The 16,632-nt window shown below is 46.5% G+C and overlaps 1 long non-coding RNA gene and 1 pseudogene across 2 annotated transcripts in view; both read right to left on the bottom strand.

Annotated features, from left to right (window-relative positions):
- LOC310712949 overlaps window positions 1–16,632 on the bottom strand; it is a 2,318,697-nt gene that overhangs the window by 1,272,459 nt on the left and 1,029,606 nt on the right. The gene's annotated exons all lie outside the window — the stretch shown is intronic.
- LOC310711819 (iron-sulfur cluster assembly 1 homolog, mitochondrial-like) lies at window positions 15,209–15,625 on the bottom strand (annotated as a pseudogene). Its single transcript has one exon. The product of its transcript is annotated as an iron-sulfur cluster assembly 1 homolog, mitochondrial-like (transcript).

Below are 16,632 nucleotides of genomic sequence, written 5' to 3'. Positions count from 1 at the left end.
CGCTTGGTTTCCTGTTTAGCACCTGAGAACCAACTGCGGCGGAACGAAGACGCTTCATGGACAGCATCCACTCTGCCTGGATTTCATGCCCCCCAAGTGCCCCTATTTATTTATTGGTGTGTGCTTTTCATTTGGCAAATTTACCACCAAAGGATAAAATGAAACTGGGATTAAGGGGCGATTCTCGGGACGGTGGAAGGCTGCGTCCCATTGGCAAAGCGACGCTGGAAATGGGGGACCGAGGAGGGTCAGCTGCAGTGGAAGTGAGAGATAATAATAATAATAATAATAATAATAATAATAATAATAATAATAATAATTTATACCCTGCCCATCTGGCTGGGTTTCCCCAGCCACTCTGGGCAGCTCCTAACAGAATATTAAAAACACGATAAAACATCAGACATCATTTCTTTTTTCTCTTCTTTTTTTATTTTTTTACCTATCGGTTTTTTAGGTCTCTTTTTTGGTAACTTTCTTGTTAGCTGTTGTTCTTTTTTCTTTTTTCTTTTTTGTATGTGTAATTGTTGGTTTAATTATTTTTAATTTTTTTAAAAAAACTAACTTATGTTTTGTGTAAAATCTTAATAAATATTTTATAAAAAAACACACATCAGACATCAAAAACTTCCCTAAACAGGGCTGCCTTCAGATGTCTTCTAAACGTCAGATAGTTGTTTATTTCCTTGACATCTGGTGGGTGTTTCACAGGACAGGTGCCACCACTGAGAAGGCCCTTTGCCTGGTTCCCTCTAACCTCACTTCTTGCAATGAGGGAACCGCCAGAAGGCCCTCGGCGCTGGACCTCAGTGTCCGGGCTGGACGATGGGGATGGAGACGCTCCTTCAGGTATACAGGACCGAGGCCATTTAGGGCTTTCAAGGTCAGCACCAACACTTTGAATTGTGCTCGGAAACGTACTGGGGCCAATGCAGATCTCTCAGAACCGGTGTTATGTGGTCCCGGCAGCCGTTCCCAGTCCCCAGTCTAGCTGCCGCATTCTGGATTAGTTGCAGTTTCCGAGTCACCTTCAAAGGGAGCCCCACGTAGAGCACATTGCAGTAGTCCAAGCGGGAGATAACCAGAGCATGCACCACTCTGGCGAGACAGTCCGCAGGCAGATAGGGTCTCATCCTGTGTACCAGATGGAGATGTCTCTCTTTTCATGTGAGAGATGTTGGAGGGTATGGAATCGGCAGGAGACCGCACTGCTCTAATGGGATTAATGCCTTTGGTGCCTTCCCTGCAAAAGCCATCCATTTAGCTGCGCTCTCTCTCTCCCTCCCCCCCCCCTCATCATTCTTCCTCTCTCTGTGTGTGAGACAGAGAAAGTCCAAAAGGGAATAATCCCACAAAATGTCAGCGTCAGCCGGGAGGCTTGAGCGATGCTGAGTAGATCAGATTCGCTTCTCCACCTGGGCACTGGTGGGTCTCTCCCCTGTTTGGAGTTTGCTCTTTTAAATTAATTACGTCCTTTTTCTTCCTCCACGCACGAAAGCAAGGGGGAGGCATGTAGCCCGTCACATCAGCTTAGCCTTCCTGCGCATCAGGCCGGGAGCCGAGGTGGAGGAGCTACATGCAGCCGACGTCCCGTGTGCTGTGAGCAGAAAGGCGCTCTCCACCCTCGGGCGCCATCGCCTCCAGGTTTGCCTGCCTCGCCAGGTGCTGGGAACCGGAGAGACGTCCCTTTGCAGAGTGCAGAGCAACCAACCGCCTGTCGGGACCAGCGATGTTCACCCCGAAATGGTGAAATTGGTATGAGCACACGAAAGCTCATACCAATAACAAACTTAGTTGGTCTCTAAGGTGCTACTAGGGTGGCGCTGTGGGCTAAACCACAGAGCCTAGGACTTGCCAATCGGAAGGTCGGTGGTTCGAATCCCCACAACGGAGTGAGCTCCCATTGCTCGGTCCCTGCTCCTGCCTACCTAAGCACGTCAAATGCACCTATACTGTACATATCAACATACCTACACACCTACCCCACACGGACACCCACCAAGTGACTTGACTTCCAGCCGTTCTTGTTACGCTAATGTGTGAGAGCCAGTGTGGTGTAGTGGTTAAGAGCGGTGGACTCATAATCTGGGGAACTGGGTTCGCTTCCCCGCTCCTCCACCTGCAGCTGCTGGGTGACCTTGGGCTAGTCACACTTCTCTGAAGTCTCTCAGCCCCACTCACCTCACAGAGTGTTTGTTGTGGGGGAGGAAGGGAAAGGAGATTGTTAGCCGCTTTGAGACTCCGGAAGGGAGTGATAAAGCGGGATATCAAATTCAAACTCTTATTTTCATAATTTAATTTTCCAACTAGCTTAAACACATTTCATTATTTCTTTAATCTCTTCTTCTATCTTGATTTTACTCTCCTTTCACTCTATTCATTTTCTGGATTCACTCAGTATCTGTCAGAAATTCTACTTTTCCGCATAATTTTTGATATACCGTATTTTTTGCACCATAACACTCACTTTTTTCCTCCTAGAAAGTAAGGGGAAATGTCTGTGCGTGTTATGGAGGGAATGCCCCCACAACACCACGGCCACGTGCATTCCTGAGTTTGCTTATCTCTTTACAACCTTGAATAATAAACATTTGAGCCTGTTCCATCAATGCCAGCCTTGTTCTCCTGACGGACCTCTCCTTTCTCAGAAAGGCCTTTGGGGGGATTGCTATGGCCCTACAGTGTCAATATTGTGTGTGGGTGCCAGGAGGGGGAAAGACAAACAAAGAATACTCATAATACTTATTAGCTGCCCTTCTGCACCAGAAGGGTCCCAAAGCAGGTCACAGCAAAATGCAACATTAGAAAGGGTTGGAAACTAATTACAGCTAGGGCGGCTCTCAAGGGTCAAAGGCCGGGGTGAAGAGGTTCATCTTCAGCAGACCACAAAAGCCGTAACGCAGGAAGTTGTCAGGAAACCTCACCCTGATTCTGCAGGGACCAAATGATCCTGTCTCAAAACTTGCAGAGACAGGGCAGCTGCAGCTGGGAAGGAGGCTAGGCCCAAGCCTACAGAGTTGCAGCAGGCAGACTCCTCCATGGATGGGAGCCTGTTTAGTGGATTACCTAATGTCTTTTCTTCTAAGAATGTAAGAAGTGTATCCTGCACTGGGCCAATGGGGACCCGTGTAATCCAGCTTCTAGGTCTCAGAAGAAGATCCTGCGAAATCAGAACAAGGACTCATCTCGTCCAGCCTCCTGCTCTCATAAGAAAATAAGAAGAGCCTGGTGGATCAGGCCCATGTAAGCCAGCCTCTTGCTCTCACGGTGGCCATAAGAAGATAGTTACAGGTAGGTAAATAAGCAAATAAATAAAAAAGACTAGAAGTCACAGAAATCCAATGAAGCTGAGTGCTGGAAGATTCAGTGAGAGCTGGACCATAAAGAAGGCTGATTGCTGAAGAATGGATGCTTTTGAATTCTGGTGCTGGAGGAGACACTTGAGAGTCCCATGGACTGCAAGAAGATCCAACCTCTCCATTCTGAAGAATGTCCATATAGTTAAAGCTCTGGTTTTCCCAGTAGTGATGTATGGAAGTGAGAGCTGGACCATAAAGAAGGCTGATCGCTGAAGAATGGATGCTTTTGAATTCTGGTGCTGGAGGAGACTCTGGAGAGTCCCATGGACTGCAAGAAGATCAAACCTCTCCATTCTGAAGGAAATCAGCCCTGAGTGCTCACTGGAAGGACAGATCCTGAAGCTGAGGCTCCAAGACTTCGGCCACCTCATGAGAAGAGAAGACTGCCTGGAAAAGACCCTGATGCTGGGAAAGATGGAGGGCACAAGGAGAAGGGGACGACAGAGGACGAGATGGTTGGACAGTGTCATAGAAGCTACCAGCATGAGTTTGACCAAACTGCGGGAGGCAGTGGAAGACAGGAGTGCCTGGCGTGCTCTGGTCCAGGGCGTCACGAAGAGTCGGACACGACTAAACGACTAAACAACAACAAAGCCAGGATGGAAGCAATCCTTCTGAATACCACTTTAATTTCATTTCACTTTTAATTTGCATACTGCCTTCCTATATTACAATACGCAGGGCAGCTTACAGGCTGAAGGAACAACGAAGATCACACACCTTATAACAATCTGATCCAACGCAAAAATTGTCCTCATAAAAGCATTACTTTAAAATTAACAACTTGTTTGAACAATTTGGGGCAATTAAAACGTTAAAAGTAAAATAAACCTTGTGGAGGGAGGAGTGTTAAGGTATATAGAACTGTACATGTGGTTGATTTGAATATGTTATGATTGATTATGCATACCCAATGTATCACTCGCCTGGGGGTTTTCACTGTTTGTTTTCACTGTTTGTGTTTCGGTTGTTGGTAAAAAAAATTAAAAAATAAAATTAACAACTTGTATCAAATAAAGTAATATCCAGCGATCCATTAGAGAGCAATAAAATTAAACATCAGCAAATGACAAGGAAACAGAGAATCACTCTGCAGCATTGCAATAAACAATTTCTAAACGACAATCAATAAAAATAATAAGAATAGCAGCAAGTCGCAGGGTGCAAAATGACACAACAGAAATTGAGAAGCAAAGTTATAAAATTGTTTTATAATAATTTTCAGTCGCTGGAAAGCACAAGAGGGGAAGAGTTGTTCTTGGGTTGATGTTTTTAATTTTATTTATTTATTTATTTATTTATTTATTTATTTATTTATTTATTGTTATTGGTTTTCACATATTACATTACAATACAGATGTACCAAAGCCAAGACCATTTCCTCCCCATCCCCCCATACATTTACATTTCTATTTCCTCAATCCATCATATTATTCTTTTCTCCCTCCTCCCACTTCCCTCCACCCCCACTCGATTTCCCCCACATTATACAATTTACAATAATCTTCACATTCTACAGTCTTCTCAAATTACCAGTATCTATATATTCTTATTATCTTCCCTTACTAAGAGGGGAAGAGTTGTTCTTGTGGCCGGATCCTGCTTGCGGTTTTTTCCGCTGGAGCATCCGGTCGGCCCCTGTGAGAGGCTGGACTATAGATGGGCCACGGGGCCTGATCCTCCAGGCTCCACTTCTTCTTCTTTTTGTAAATTTTAAAATATAACTTTATTGAATAATACAATCAAATTTCCAGATATATCTGCAAAAATCACAATTATATACCTATTTGTCAAACATAAACTATGAAAGAAGATAGAAAATAAGAGGAAACGAAGAAAGAAAAGGAAAGAAAGAAAAAAGAAATGCTGTTTTCCATAAACAGTAATTCCAGAATTACACTTACATACATTATAAAATAAAAATTTTAATTAAAATATCTTAAAAGACTTCCACCATCTAAACCACACTTCTTTTGTTATTTAATTCTCCTTTGCCTCTGTTCTTCACTTGCATCTCTTTAGATCCCTTAAGACCTTCCATAATCCATTAAATTCTTTATATTCTTTATAGTCTGCACAAGGTTAGTCTGTTGTTGTTGTTGTTGTTAAGTCATGCCCGACTCTTCGTGACCCCCTGGACCAGAGCACGCCAGGCCCTCCTGTCTTCCACTGCCTCCCGCAGTTTGGTCAAACTCATGTTCATAGCTTCGAGAACACTGTCCCACCATCTCGTCCTTCTCCTTGTGCCCTCCATCTTTCCCAACATCAGGGTCTTTTCCAGGGAGTCTTCTCTTCTCATGAGGTGGCCAAAGTATTGGAGCCTCAGCTTCAGGATCTGTCCTTCCAGTGAGCACTCAGGGCTGATTTCCCTAAGAATGGAGAGGTTTGATCTTCTTGCAGTCCATGGGACTCTCAAGAGTCTCCTCCAGCATCAGAATTCAAAAGCATCCATTCTTCGACGATCAACCTTCTTTATGGTCCAGCTCTCACTTCTATACATCACTACTGGGAAAACCATAGCTTTAACCATACGGACCTTTGTTGGCAAGGTGATGTCTCTGCTTTTTAAGATGCTGTCTAGGTTGGTCATTGCTTTCCTCCCAAGAAGCAGGCGTCTCTTAATTTCGTGGCTGCTGTCACCATCTGCAGTGATCATGGAGACCAAGAAAGTAAAATCTGTCACTGCCTCCATTTCTTCCCCTTCTATTTGCCAGGAGGTGATGGGACCAGTTGCCATGATCTTCGTTTTTTTGATGTTGAGCTTCAGACCATATTTTGCCCTCTCCTCTTTGACCCTCATTAAAAAGTTCTTTAATTCCTCCTCACTTTCTGCCATCAAGGTTGTGTCATCTGCATATCTGAGGTTGTTGATATTTCTTCTGCCAATCTTAATTCCGGCTTGGGATTCATCCAGCCCAGCCTTTTGCACGATGAATTCTGCATATAAGTTAAATAACCAGGGAAACAATATACAGCCTTGTCGTACTCCTTTCCCAATTTAGAACCAATCAGTTGTTCCGTATCAAGTTCTAACTGTAGCTTATTGTCCCACATAGAGATTTCTCAGGAGACAGATGAGGTGATCAGGCACTCCCATTTCTTTAAGAACTTGCCATAGTTTGCTGTGGTCGACACAATCAAAGGCTTTTGCATAGTCAATGAAGCAGAAGTAGATGTCTTTCTGGAACTCTCTAGCTTTCTCTATAATCCAGCGCATGTTTGCAATTTGGTCTCTGGTTCCTCTGCCCCTTCGAAATCCAGCTTGCACTTCTGGGAGTTCTCGGTCCACGTACTGCTTGAGCCTTCCTTGTAGAATTTTAAGCATAACCTTGCTAGCGTGTGAAATGAGTGCAATTGTGCGGTAGTTGGAGCATTCTTTGGCACTGCCCTTCTTTGGGATTGGGATGTAGACTGATCTTCTCCAATCCTCTGGCCACTGCTGAGTTTTCCAAACTTGTTAGGTTAGTCTAGGCACAACCAAATTTTCGTAATTGAGCCCTGTTTATATAAATACTCATTTTGTCACAGGAACGACCCCCCCCCCAATCATTCAGTTTGTACAAACTCGACACACACACTCACACTCACACATGACATACACTACGCTTCTGTTATAAATTCATAGAAAATCAACCATACATCGGATCTGCACCGTTCCACTTTTATTTTACTCCATGAAGGAAGGACTACAAAATGGGGAAGGTTTGATACAGGCCAGCCATAATCCCTTGAGCATACCAGTACATACACAGGAGCCCTGCCCAGTTGGCATGGCAACCTTGATGGTCCCAGACAGAAGACCATCAAGGACACAAAGAACTTGCATATGGGAGTGGATTCAACACGGACTGGAACAAAGGACAATGATCAGATCTTCCCTCTGGGGGCAGGAAACTGCAAACTCCCCTTTGTCCTCTGGAAAGTACTCATGGGGAGGGGGGAAAGGAGGAACCAGCCAGGTGACAAGATACTCAGGTTACCTCCACAACTCCTCCCTCAACCCCTCCTTTTTGTGATGTGTCAATAATGTAGTCAAGATGTAGTTGTGATGTAGTTCTAGGGGTGTAGTTTGAGGGATTAGTAACTAATAAAAGTTGGGGTCTTCTTTTGTTCTGGGTTGCCATCTTGTTCCACCTTGTGGCAGGTGGGAGTCCTGTCGCGACAGTCTTCAATCAAGACCAAGCCTCCTGGCTGCTGTTTTGCTCTGGTATTCCTGGCTGGTGTCCTTGTTTTTTTGTCCAAGGGAGCCCTCGGATTTCTCCGTTAACAGTATATTGCTTCCTTTCCAGGCTCTTCTCGTGTCCTTATGTGCAGCCTTCCCCACACCACCCCAGCTCGCTTCTGCAGCTACCTCTTTGGCTGTGGTTTGGGGCCTGCAGCTGGAACATCCTTGCCTCGGGGCGAGAGCAGCGAAAACTCATGTTGCATTGAGTGGGACTGGCAGAGAACACGAGCGAGGTGGGAAAGGCAGGTGTCTGTCGGGAAACAGGGACTGCTTCCAGGAATACCTGGAAAGAATGACTGGTGGCGGAGAAAGGAGTCCGCTTTCCAGCAAGACAGACAAATCTAGCCTCCCATTGCCGTCCCCCCGGCTCTGCAGCGTTCCTGCTTCCCGAAATCCAGAGTCAAGCTGAGATTCGCTGATGCATTTGAAGCAACAGAGTAACCCCAACCTGTCACTGCAACTTAGGCTAGAGCAGAGGGGGAAATGGCTTGGAAAAACGAGATCCGCCATCTGGGGTGGGCAGAGGAGATGGGGAAGGGGGCGTCTCTAGGCTCTCGACAGCCTCCTCGCACAGCCTGCCCATCTCGTAGGCTGGCTTGCCCATTTTTGAAGAGCCTTGGCCTGCCCTCACAGCAGAAAGGGCAATACAAGACAGGAGGCGGTGTGAAATGTGGGAACCAGGAGTGCTGGTGAAATAAACAAATTTAAGGTCATATATATATATATATATATATATATATATATATATATATGGCAGGGACACGGGTGGCGCTGCGGGTTAAACCACAGAGCCTAGGACTTGCCGATCAGAAGGTCAGCAGTTTGAATCCCCACGACGGGGTGAGCTCCCGTTGCTGGGTCCCTCCTCCTGCCAACCTAGCAGTTCAAAAGCACGTCAAAGTGCAAGTAGATAAATAGGTACCACTCTGGCGGGAAGGTAGCCAAGCAAACACGTACCTAAATGCATGGGCCACATGTCTGAAGCAGCACAGGAGAGCAACCCTGGGACCATTTTTTGCTCCCAAACTGACCAAATGTTTTCTCTGCAAGGTTGAAGGAATTTGGAAAAGCCTCCCCATTGTCTTTTCCTTCACAAATCCTGTCTTAAGGGTATGTCTGTGTTTGAATAGGGTGTGAGCCTGTGATCTGGCTCTGGAACTAAGTATTTGACATTACAAAATACGGTACTGGCCAGGATCCCCAGGGTATCCAATCAAGTGAGCATTAACAGGTAACCTGCCAGACAGGAGATAAACAAGGCACTCAGATTTCTGCTGTAGACCGCCCTTTCTGTGATGTAGGTATGATGTATCTGGGAGGTGGTCTTGAGCTACACCCCTTCTGTGATGTGTGTATGATGTATGGAGGGGTGGTCTTGAACTCCAGGGAGGGAATTTAAAATGTCTACATAAGGGCTGGCACACCTTGGTTCTGGGTTCCTCCTCCTTTCCTGCGTGTGAGGGGAGCACCCTGTTGCAACAGATCAATAAAGATCAGGCTTACTAGCTGCTTTGCTTCTCAATATTCTCTACTTGGCCTCTGAGAGAGCCAGTGTGGTGTAGTGGTTAAGAGCGGTAGTCACGTAATCTGGGAAACCGGGTTCGCGTCTCCGCTCCTCCACATGCAGCTGCTGGGTGACCTTGGGCCAGTCACACTTCTGTGAAGTCTCTCAGCCCCACTCACCTCACAGAGTGTTTGTTGTGGGGGAGGAAGGGAAAGGAGAATGTTAGCCGCTTTGAGACTCCTGAAGGGGAGTGAAAGGCGGGATATCAAATCCAAACTCTTCTCTGTTCTTTTCTCCAACCGATGGAGAACCTGCAAAGGACTCTATAAGGGCTCTTGTGTCCCCCATAAGGGAATAAGGGCAGATTTTCGTTTATTACACTGGTCTCCATTAGTAAAAAGCGTGAGGCAGAACCCTTTGACTTCTGCATTGCAGGGCTGGACTAGATGACCGTTGGGATCTCTTCCAACTCTACAAGTCTATGATTCCCATTTTAGCCCTACTCAGAGTAGGCCCACTGAGATTCATGGACATGGCTAACTTAGGCCTTTGCCAATTTATTGATCGTCATATTTTTAAACAAATCAGTATCAAATTTAGGTGCTAACTTAGGTCTTTGAATTCCATCAGGACTTCTCTGCATAGAGCTGTGTGGCCTATAACCGTTTCCCTGCATTTTTGGTTTTAAGGCTGACATGTAGGTCTCCGATACACAGATATCAGGCTGGCCACTTTGATTCTGGACTTCTGATGCTATTTAACTCTGGTGAACGACAAGTACATTTTGGCTCCTCTCCAAATTCTGCCATTCCTGCTATTTCCTGCAAGAACTCTGTAGCATGGTGCCTTCCCCGCTTCTTCCCTCCCACGCCCCTTTCCTTTTGTGCTGTGTCTCTTAGATTGTAAACATGTAAATAAAGGTAAAGGAACCCCTGACCATTAGGTCCAGTCGTGGCCAACTCTGGGGTTGCGGCGCTCATCTTGCTTTATCGGCCGAGGGAGCCGGTGTACAGCTTCCGGGTCATGTGGCCAGCATGACGAAGCCGCTTCTGGCGAACCAGAGCAGCGCACGGAAACACCGTTTACCTTCCCGCTGGAGCGGTACCTATTGATCTACTTGCACTTTGACGTTCTTTCGAACTGCTAGGTTGGCAGGAGCAGGGACCGAGAAACGGGAGCTCACCCCGTCGTGGGGATTCGAACCGCCGACCTTCTGATCGGCAAATCCTAGGCTCTGTGGTTTAACCCACAGCGCCATCCATGTCCCAGATTGTAAACATGAGGATGGGTGCAATTTCCTTGTTGAAATTTGAAAGTCAGCCTGGGAGTCTGTTTTGGCTGCGGAGCAGGATAAAAATGCAAGATTTACAGTGATGCCTTGGTTCTCAAACGCCAAAAACCCAGAAGTAAGTGTTACAGTTTCCTAACGTGTTTCAGAAGCCGAACGTCCGATGCGGCTATCGGCTATTGTTTCCGGGGTGCCTGCGCCAATCAGAAGCTGCTCCTTAGTTTTCGAACATTTCGCAAGTCAAACGGACTTCCAGAACAGATTAAGTTCGAGAACAAAGGTACCACTGTAGTTGGCGCTTTTGGTTTTGCTATTTATTTTGTGTTTTTGTTTCTGAGGCTTTTTTGGTTAATTGGTTTTTGTGACTGTGTGGAACCCAGTTCAGCTACTGATTGATTGATTGATTGATTGATTGATTGACTGATTGATTGTATGACTGCGGAAATGGATAAAAGCCCCCCCATCCAAACAATGACTATCATCAGAGCAAGTAAGAATTTTTTTAAAAAATATTTTTATCTACAATACTGTCTTATTTATTTTATAGTACAGCACATTGATTCTTGCTTTCATTTGATGGGTCAATGGTCTCGTTAGAGAGTAAAATTCATGTTAAATTGCCGCTTTAGGGGTTGTTTTCAAAAGTCTGGAACAGATTAATCCGCTTTGAATTACTTCCTATGGGAAAGCGTGCCTCGGTTTTGGAACGCTTTGGTTTTGGAACGGACTTCCGGAACGGATTAAGTTTGAGAACCAAGGTACCACTGTATTTGAAAGTCGGCCTGGGAGTCTGTTTCGGCAGGATAAAAAAAGCAAGCTTTATTAACAAATTAGCAGAGGGTTGTGTGTGTGTGTGTGTGTGTGTGTGTGTGTGTGTGTGTGTTCAAATGACAGTTTGGCTGGGAAGATGTGCAGAAGCAGTCCACACTGCAACAATTTTGTTGCCGCACCCCCTCCCCCAATATATATATATATATATATATATATATATATATATAAGACAGACAGACACACCAACAAACTCCACAAACTAGAGAAACGCCAGAAGCCCAGCCACCCTCCACAACAACCCATGAAACAAACAGTACATAACATATCAGACAGGATCCTCACCTCAACTGAAACCAAAGTACTCTCCAAAGGTTTCAACTTTGCAGTCGCCCCGAGACGCATCCCCACGGAAAACATCATATGCGGAGTCGAAGCTAGCCTAACCAAAATCAACCCAGATGAAGCCAATAAAATCAGACTTGAAGTCACCAACATCCTCTGCTCCAGCAAACCACCCAAAAGCAATTTACACAAAGAAGAACAGAAAGCACTCACCAACCTGAGGAAAGACAACAACATAATCATTCTCCCAGCAGACAAAGGTAATGCCACTGTTGTGATGAACACATCGGACTACCAAGCAAAACTATCAAATCTACTCCAAGACCCTACCTACCAACCTATAAAAACAGATCCCACCACCTATCTGGAAAAAACCACCAAATCCAAAATAAAAGCCTCTCCTATCAGTGAAGAAATCCAGCTAAGAATCATCCCCAGAGAAAAATCATCCAGATGCCCCAAACTCTACGGTCTCCCCAAGATACACAAAGAAGGAACACCACTCAGACCAATAGTCAGCTCCATAGGCTCACCTCTACAAAATCTCGCTAAATTTCTCGCTAAGCAACTTCAGCCCTATGCAGAATCCATCGCTTCACACGTTACTAACTCCTTCCAGTTCATAGAAACAATAAAGAAGCAAAACCTACATCCCGATGACCTACTTGTGAGCTTCGATGTTGTATCTCTCTTCACACAAGTGCCCATTAATGAAGCCTTGACAGCCATCCAAAACAAATACAATCCCCCCGAATACATCCTGGACCTGACCAACCACTGCCTAACCAACACGTACTTCATCCACAATGGACAAAGATACAAACAGATAGAAGGAGCACCTATGGGATCACCCCTCTCACCGGTCATCGCAAATCTGTACATGGAACACTTTGAAACCAATGCTTTAGACAAGTCAGAACACAAACCCAAACTTTGGCTCAGATATGTTGACGACACCTTTGTAATTTGGCCACACGGGAAAGAAAAACTAGATAGCTTCCTCACACATCTCAACAGCCTACACCCCAAAATACAATTCACTATGGAAATAGAAGCCAACAACCAACTTCCCTTCCTTGACGTCCTAATCTACAAAAAACCTGATGGCTCCCTAGGACACACCATCTACCGGAAAAAAACACACACCAACCGCTACTTACATGCACAATCACACCACCACCCTGCACAAATAAACTCCGTAGCCAAGACTCTCATCTCCAGAACCAAACGCCTGGCTGACAAAGACCACTTGACAACTGAGTTACAGAATCTCTCAAATGTGTTAATCGCCAATGGATACCAGCAAAACAGGGTTACGAAGCTAATCCAAAAAGAAACACCCCCCAAAAACCAAGACACAGAAGAAAACAATGGCATGGCCCTCCTTCCTTATATCAAGGGCACTACAGATAAAATTAGCAAAATCCTCCATAAACACAATATCAAAACAGCCTTTTGCACCAACCAAAAAATAGCCAATATCCTCAGAAACCCCAAAGATAAAATCCAGTTGGAAAACCAAGGGGTCTATGAAATACCCTGCAAAGTCTGCCCAGCCACGTACATTGGACAAACAAACAGACGAATAAATGCACGTATCGCAGAACACAAGAATGCCGTCAAAAAAGAAGAAAAAACTTCCTCTCTTTTCCAACACATGAAAGAAACAGGACACGAAATTAATTTTGCAGATTCCAAATTGCTCTTTAACATGGAACATCACCACAAGAGAATAATCATGGAAGCCATCGAGATAGAGAAACACCCTCACAACATGAACAAGCGTGACGACACGTCCCGCCTGCCAGACATCTGGAAATTAGCCCTCCCCACAAAAACCGACACCAGAACCAGAGGCACACAGAACGCCATCACCAATCAACCACACCAGACCCAAACCCAGACCCTCTCCACAGATAAATTACAGACACCATCCAGTAGCCAAACCATAGTGGCACCTCCGGATGCTACACCCCCCTGCAATCCCTACACAGATCTGACTGGCACAGGGCACAAAACCACAGCTCGCCCCTATACACGAAGCCAAGCCAGAGCACAACTAAGTGCAGTACAGCCATCTTCTCAGAAAAACTCTTCACAAGCTCAAGAGGTCAAGACACGAAAGCTTTAGCAACTAATCCACTCTTAATGACCCTCCTAAGTGGTACTCAGAATATCACTCAAGAAATCACTCAAGATATCCCTCAAGTAATTAAGGAACAAAAGAAGAAAAGTCACACTATCCTGGGAACTTCCTCTCTGCCCAGAATACACCACACCCCCTCAACAGTATTTATAGGAACTCAAACACTGAGATCCTGCTCTGTTCCAGTAACAAGAAGCCGTAAGCACCAGCCTGAAGATGACGAGTGAGACCTCGTCGAAACGTCGCCTAGACACCCCAACTCTTACACGGGAAGACACCCGAAGACACCAAAACCTGCATTCCTGTACCCGTGAAAATCTACGAAAGCATATATATATATATATATATATATATATATATATATATATATATATATAAATTTTGCATGCACATTTGGAGTGGGGGAATTTACATGCAGAACTTCGCCTCCCCTGCAAATCCCTTCCAGCTCTGATGCGGAGGACTCAAATCATTTTTGATTGGCTGACCGCTCTTCCACGATGGGGAGGTAGGAGCTTTCATTAGGGATGGTTTGGCATAAGTTGATTAGCAAACTCAGCTTTGGCGGGGGCGGGGGGGGGGGTTGTCTCTTTAAAACGAAACCAAATGAGCAAAACGTTGCAATTGTTAAACATCAATGTCATTTGGGGATATCGGATTAATTGAGGCCAGGGATCATGCGGATCTCGCCAAGCTGTTAAATCCAAAACAAAGGATACTTGGGTGGGTGGTGGTGCGTTTGGCAAACCCCCCCCCCAAATAGTCTTGCTTCGTTGCACTGGTTAGAATGTTGGACCGTGACCTGGGGGTGGGGGGTGGATCTGGGTTCAAATCCCCACTCAGCCGGTCGTTGCCTCTCAGCCTAACCTGCCTCGCAGGGTTGTTGAGGGGAATTAAATGAGGGGATAGAAAGGCAATCAATCAATCAATCAATCAATCAATCAATCAATCAATCAAACAGGATCAGTGCTTCATAAGCAGTGGGATTGCCCTGGAGCTCAAAAATCAAAATCAAAATGGAAGGAGGTATTTTTCAGCCAAATTCTCTAGGTAAAGGTAAAGGGACCCCTGACCATTAGGTTCAGTTGTGGCCAACTCTGGGGTTGCGGCGATTATCTTGCTTTATTGGCTGAGGGAGCTGGCGTACAGCTTCCGGGTCATGTGGCCGGCATGACCAAGCCGCTTCTGGCAAACCAGAGCAGCACACGGAAACGCCGTTTACCTTCCCTCTGGAGTGGTACCTATTTATCTACTTGCACTTTGACGTGCTTTTGAACTATTAGGTGGGCAGGAGCAGGAACCGAGCAATGGGAGCTCACCCCGTCGCGGGGATTCAGACCGCCAACCTTCCGATCTGCAAACCTCAGAATGGATCGGTTTGATCTTCTTGCAGCCCATGGGACTCTCCAGAGTCTCCTCCAGCACCATAATTCAAAAGCATCCATTCTTCGGCGATCAGCCTTCTTGATGGTCCAGCTCTCACTTCCATACATCACTACTGGGAAAACCAGAGCTTTTACTATATGGACCTTTGTTGGCAAGGTGATGTCTCTGCTTTTTAAGATGTAACTTAAAAGTTACAGTCCTTTAAATGTTAAAGCGTTCTCCACAACCACACGTTCCTTTGATGTTTGGGTTATTGGAAACCAATTCACTGGACAGTTTGTCTTCTATATAGTCCATTTCAGTTCCTAGAAGTGTGAGTTGCGCTTTCGTTTCAATACTCTAACACCATCCTGTACTACTTCCTCATCAGAGTCCTCCTTTGATTTTGTGTATTCTAGTGTATAAGAAAGCCCATTTACAGTCTCTTGTACGGACACCAACTTTAATGCCTCCATGGTCATGTTTGTCTTTAAGCAGCTGTTTTATCTTCTGCACAGATGGGGTCAGTTTAAGGGTGGCTCTAGTGGCCTGAATCTTCCTCTTGCTCACAGACCGAACGGTGGATCTGACCATGGAAGAGGCCATCTCTCCTGCTCCACCCTTTCAGCCCATCCTCCGAAGTTGTCCATGGACACGGTGGATGGAGTGACACCCAGAAGCTGCCTTCTTGACCACTGGACCCCCACTTGGTCTCATCCACTCAATCTGCCAGATCCTGTCTTCACATGCAGGAGAGGTCCCACCAAGAGTTTGAGACCTATCGGCTCCCCTCACCTGGTTTAGCTGGTCAGTTGACGTGTGATGGCCTGGGATTTGGACTCGGAGGCTGAACCTGAGGGATCCCAGCCTGCACAGAATTCCCCGCCTCCAGAACCAGCTGAGCTGAGGCTGGGGCATGAGCCTGAAGGGTCCTCACCTGTGCTGGTTCCTCAGGTGCAGGCATCAGCTGAGTCTGCTCTGGCTCCGGAGGTGATGGAGGACCCATTGCCTGCAGGTGCTCCACTCTCAGCCCCGTCAGAGGAAGCGGAGGTTGCCTCTGGGTCCGGTAACCCTCCAGCCTCTCCTGAGCTGCAGAGGCTCAGGGCAGAGAGGTGGAGGGAACTAAGTTCCCGCAGGAGGAGTGCTCGCCTCCGGGCCAGGAGAGGCGAGTCACCTGAGGATCGGGGCCACCCTGTGCCTCGGGGCAGATAAAAGCTGGCCAGCCCCAGTCCCAGGTTGCGGGAGCAATGTTGTTGGTAGTGTGATGGCCTGGGAATCCGATTCAGAGGATGAACCGGAGGAATCCCAGCCTGCACAGGAGTCCCCGCCTCCAGGGCCGGCTGAACTGGGGCAGGGCCTTGATTCTGAGGCGCCTACACCTGTGCTGGATCCTCAGGAGCAGGCACCAGGTGAATCCATTCTGGCTCCAGAGGTGGTTGAGGACTCAGTGCCTACAGGTGAGTCTCCCCCTGGGCCCAGTAACCCTCCAGCCTCTCCTGAACTGCAGAGGCTCAGGGCAGAGAGGCGAAGGGAACTAAGTTCCCGCAGGAGGAGTGCTCACCTCCAGGCCAGGAGAGGTGAGTCACCTGTGGACCGGGGCCGCCCTATGCCTCGGGGCAGATAAAAGCCGGC

This window comes from Podarcis liolepis (genome assembly GCF_965112155.1).
Source record: "Podarcis liolepis genome assembly, chromosome: 7".
NCBI lineage: Eukaryota > Metazoa > Chordata > Lepidosauria > Squamata > Lacertidae > Podarcis > Podarcis liolepis.
This window is presented reverse-complemented; position numbering and strand designations above follow the sequence as displayed.